The sequence below is a fragment of the Neomonachus schauinslandi genome, chromosome 9, assembly GCF_002201575.2.
Source record: "Neomonachus schauinslandi chromosome 9, ASM220157v2, whole genome shotgun sequence".
NCBI lineage: Eukaryota > Metazoa > Chordata > Mammalia > Carnivora > Phocidae > Neomonachus > Neomonachus schauinslandi.
The window spans coordinates 73,642,336-73,647,854 of NC_058411.1; the positions used below are offsets into that span (position 1 = coordinate 73,642,336).

The 5,519-nt window shown below is 36.9% G+C and overlaps 1 pseudogene; it reads left to right on the plus strand.

Annotated features, from left to right (window-relative positions):
- The first annotated feature begins 556 nt into the window (after window positions 1-556).
- LOC110585520 lies at window positions 557-4,415 on the plus strand (annotated as a pseudogene).
- The last annotated feature ends 1,104 nt before the right edge of the window (window positions 4,416-5,519 follow it).

Genomic DNA, 5,519 nt, shown 5'->3' on the forward strand with positions numbered 1-5,519 from the left:
CTAACCATAGCACATACCCTCCCCAGTGTCTATCACCCAGCTACCCCATCCCTCCCACTCCCCACCACTCCAGCAACCCTCAGTTTGTTTCCTGAGATTAAGAATTCCTCATATCAGTGAGGTCATATGATACATGTCTTTCTCTGATTGACTTATTTCACTTAGCATAATACCCTCCAGTTCCATCCACATTGTTGCAAATGGCAAGATCTCATTCCTTTTGATGGCTGCATAATATTCCATTGTATATATACCACATCTTCTTTATCCATTCATCTGTCGATGGACATCTTGGCTCTTTCCATAGTTTGGCTGAGATATCTTTTCCTTAAATAATAATCCTGTCAGAGCCAGAAGTAGTTGAATGCTAGAAACTGATACTTTCTCCTGGAGACAGGACGCTTGGATTTCACAGGAGGTTAGACAAATCTAACTAGAGTGAGTGAAAATGAATTCCTATTTTATTCTATCTTCCACACAATAGATGGCTAATAAATATGTCCTAAATGAATGCATAGATGTCTTTAGGAAGTCGCTTAATTGAGAATTTAACCACATGGTGTATCACCTTATGCAAAGTGGCCAGATCGGGAGAGGCCCCAGGAGTTTTCTCTTTGATAAAATTCCTGTGAGGATGAACATTACTCTGAGAAATTCTTGATGTACAAGGAAACAAATCTTGGTGAAATTTTTCACATATCTCAAACTCAAGGGTCTTATTGCCTCTTAAAAGTTTCTAAACCAGTTTTAGTTCTTTGTATCATGAAAAACTCAGACTCAGGTGTCATAAGTTTAATATCTCCTCTGATCATATAATTATCATCCTAGTAACAGAGCTTCAATATGGTAACTTTCTTTTCATGGTTCCCCTCCACAGTCTTTCCAAATTGCTTCCCACCCTCTCCAAATCACCTTGCTCTTTTTGCTTGTAATCACAATCACCTCAGTGATCAGGGTCTTTTGTATTATGTAGTACCCTGTCCTGCTTATTGTTAGCTTTGCTTAAAACATGCTTATCCAGATGGATGCTGAAAATGATGCTGAGATGGGAGAGGGTGGGGGTGGGGGTTATTCCATGTTACTAGCTACTATTCATGCTGGGTTGGCAAGAGAGGGGAGGCAGGAGGGGGTATATTATCCTATAGCAGGCAGAAGAGGGGACAGACCTCCTGCATATTATTATTTGATCAAGCTCTATGCTGCTTTAGCTAGCAATCTATTTGGGTTACACAGATTATGAACTTTGGAATCATGCAAAGCTGGGTTCATGTCTTGTCTGTCTGATTTACTACCCTATGACATGGGAAACTATGGAATATTTCTAAAACCTGTCATTCCAGTAGCTTACTTGAAGTTTATCTCTGGGTAAGAAAAAGTTTTGTTAGTCCAGACCTAGGGGCACTACTTCACTTCTGCCCTCCCAGCTTTGACATATGCAAGGCAGTAGAGGAGAGAGCTGTGCCAGGACTCATAAGTTTAAACTAAAATGGATTTTTTTTCACAAAAAGAATTTTCCTAATAATGGTTCATTTCAGGAAACCCACAAAAATCTATAACAAAATCTGTTGGAATCAGAGAAAAAGGAAAATTGTCTAGAATAATGTCAAAAGGGGCTCAATACAAGGGGTAAGGAATAATTAAAGTAACTGCAATGATCAATTGGGCTTCTCTGAGCCACTCTGGAACAAGCTATAATGTTTTTATTGAGATATTTATTCTGAGTACCATGTGTGATTTTATTTTTTCATTTTTAAAAAGATTTTATTGAGAGAGAGAGAGAGCATGAACAGGGGGTGGGGCGGAGGGAGAGGGATAAGTAGATTCCCAACACGGGGCTCAATCCCAGGACCCCAGGATCATGACCTGAGCCGAAGGCAGATGCTTAACTGACTGAGCCACCGAGGCACCCCTCCATATGTAATTTTAGGACATATTTTCAAATGTTAGTTAGTGGCATAGAAGTGCATTAAGTTCATATCATTCCTAAGATTGAATGTGCAAAGATCAGAATGTATATAGAAGCTGAATGTTCTTTTATGTTCAAACAAATACTTTTTAGGAAGAACCTGCTCATATTTTGCTTATGGTAATTAGGGCAATAAAATGAGCCCCCTCCCCATTTACTTTATGCTAGGCACTGTGCTAGGTGCTTTATAAACATTATATTTAATGCTTTGTTAACACTCAACGGTAGGTATTATCCTGATTTTGCAGATAAAGAAATTGAAACTCAGAGAGAGAGAGTCACTTGTCCCAGGTTATAAATCTTATATTAAAAAGGGCTAGGATTTCATTTTGGGTCTGTCTGAATTCTGACTCTTTATTTTTCTTTAAAACTAAAAAACATTTGTAATTATGGCAAAACCTACACCTCATTCTTAAACAGTCATTTTGACTTTGTACTTAAAAAGCATTAAGATGTCAGGCCCTTTGTTTTATCACTAAAGTATATATATTTAAAATGAAAATTGAGGGAAAATGATATAAAATACATAGAAAATAAAATGAACAGGTGGAAAACCTGTTCTAACTAAAAAGTAAAGTTATGTGATGCCATTTTAAAAAATAGTAAACTGGCAAATTTTGCAAAGGAACTGAAATGTTATATAGCTAACATAAATGAAGGGGATTCTACAGAGGATAATTTGAATCAAATTAAAATAATTTAAATATTTTTAAAGTACATGTTACATTCCTTAGTTTAGATTGGGAATTGCTTAATTATCATTCAGTTATTTATGAACTCTCTTTTATTTTATATACTTGTGCTTCTAACTCAGTAGTGTAGGCTCCATATTTTACTTTAATTGCTGTCAATTCACATCTTTTGAAGCAACATTCCCTGAGTTCAAACTTCTCTGGCACCTATATAGTATAATAGTAATTCTCAAAAGCCAGGCATTGTCTTTGTCACCCTAGAATCATCTGGGGATGTAAGTCTTTAATGGAAATTAATTAATGAATTAATGTATTTATTTAGGGTTGTGCCTTCTTATCATGATCTGCTAAGCTTCTATAATAATATAGTTAAATAGGGAAAATTTGTGGACCTCATGATGCTGACTGAAATGATAGTGTAGGCAATAAAATATTTCAGTGCAGTTTAAGGGCATAAACTCCTTCCTGAAGCTTATTAGCTGTACTAGAGTTAAAGGTGACCATTTAAGTTGTATAATGATTCATTTCTATCTCCTTTTCTCATAGGCTAAAATAAGAAGAAAAAGCCCTGGAGAAAATATTTAAAGTAAAGTAATACTTAAAGTAATGTTACCAGTAGTGTTTTTCTATTTGTCTTCCAACAGAGCTATCTTGAAAAAAAAATTCTTCATGTTGACTAAATATTAATATTCCATTTTATTCTCTACTTAATAATACCACCTAGTTCTGATGAGAAATTGAGGTATTATGGAGGGCTGAATAAAATAGGAGACTCTTAATATGTAGTTCTGATTATGTCTGTGTACATGTTAGGTTAGAGAGAAATTAATGTTTTGCCTAACAATAATACTGCTATCACTCATGAATTCATCCTCCTGGGTTTCCTATGTAGTCAAGAGGTAGAAATTCTCCTTTTTGTTTTGTCCTCCATCATCTACATCTTGACTTTGTTGGGCAACAGTGCTATTATCTGGGCTATGTGGTGGAACCAGCAACTCCACACTCCTATGTATACTTTATTACCCAACTTCTCTTTCCTGGAGATCTGCTCATCAATTTCAGTGTGCCCAACATGTTGTTCAACTTCCTATCCAAGACCAAGACCATCTCCTATAATGGCTGCATCTTACAGTTCTACATCTTCCTCTCTCTTTGTGCCACAGAACTTTCTTCCTGGCCCTCATAGCATTTGATAAATATGTTGCCATCTGCCATCCAATGCATTATTCTACCATAATGACCAGGAAAATCTGTGGAACTCTTGTGTTTGCTTGTTGGGTGGGTGGCTTCCTCTGGTTGGTGACCCCAGCCACCCTTATCTTCCAACTTCCGTTTTGTGGTTCAAATGTCATTGATCACTACCTCTGTGATCTTGGGGCAATGCTGGCCATATATGTGTACCTGTCCCCAAGACAGTGCTGACTTGTAGCCTTTTCAGTGCTGTGATAACATTTATCACTTTGTTCTACATCCTTGTGCCCTACATACTGGTCCATCGAGCTGTGGTTCAGGTTCCCAAAAGTTCAAGGAGGAAAAAAGCCTTCTCCACGTGTGCTTCCCACCTGATAGTGGTGTCCCTATTTTATGGCTCAATCATGGTGATGTATGTAAGCCCAGGGGTAGCTAATCAGCCTGGTATGCAGAAGTTCTTGACAATGTTCTACTCAATTGCAACTTCACTTTTAAACACTCTGATCTACAGCCTCAGGAATAAGGAGATGAAGATTGTCCTCAGGAAAGTTATGTGTGAAGTTTAGAAATAATTCCTGAATGGGAGACGGTTTGGTGAGATAAAATTCCTTTTGAGTCCTGTTGTAAAGAATCTAGAAAAATTATACTTAAAAGTAAGGAAAGGTGCTAGATCTAGAATAAATATGTCCACATGAGAATTCTTGAAATTCAAAGCTTGTCTTTATTCTGTATTGATTGAATGACTATGGGTAAGTTACTCAAATTGTTATTTATCTGTTTTCCCAATTTTATTTTATTTTTATTTTATTTTTTATTTTTTAAAGATTTTATTTATTCATTTGACAGAGAGAGAGAGAGCACAAGTAGGCAGAGAGGCAGGCAGAGGGAGAGGGAGAAGCAGACTCTCCACTGAGCAGGGAGCCCGACGCAGGGCTCGATCCCAGGACCCCGGGATCATGACCTGAGCTGAAGGCAGCCGCTTAACCAACTGAGCCACAGAGGCGCCCCTGTTTTCCCAATTTTAATTGGAGACGATCTTAATAATCATGTCGGCATCATAGAGTGTTTGGGATTAAATGAGTTAATATATGGAAGCATTTAAATAGTGCCTGGCCCTCAATAAATATTATATAATGTAATATATATTATTATCAATAACAATTATATCAAAATTTATTATCATTAGCTATTGTTGTCAAGTATGTGCTTCAGCAGTTTTTTTTTTCCAAACTGTTAAATGATAATCCTATTGTATTTATATAAGGAAAAAAGGGCCTATTTTTAAGGAAAAAATGTTTTGATTCTTGAAAAAATCTGTGTAAATGCAAATCAAAACAAAAATTATTTCTGCCCCACCACCCTACATTTCCTTGTATTATGAAAAGGATGATAATGATTTGTTAGACAAAGATTGATGAGGACAACTTCATCCCCAGTTTTTTTTTTTTTAATTTTATTATGTTATGTTAGTCACCATACATTACATCATTAGTTTTTGATGTAGTGATCCACGATCCATTGTTTTCGTATAACACCCAGTGCTCCATGCAGTACGTGCCCTCCTTAATACCCATCACCGGGCTAACCAACCCTCCCTCCCCCCTCCCCTCTAAAACCCTGTTTGTTTCTCAGGTCCATAGTCTCTCATGGTTCATCTCTCCCTCAGATTC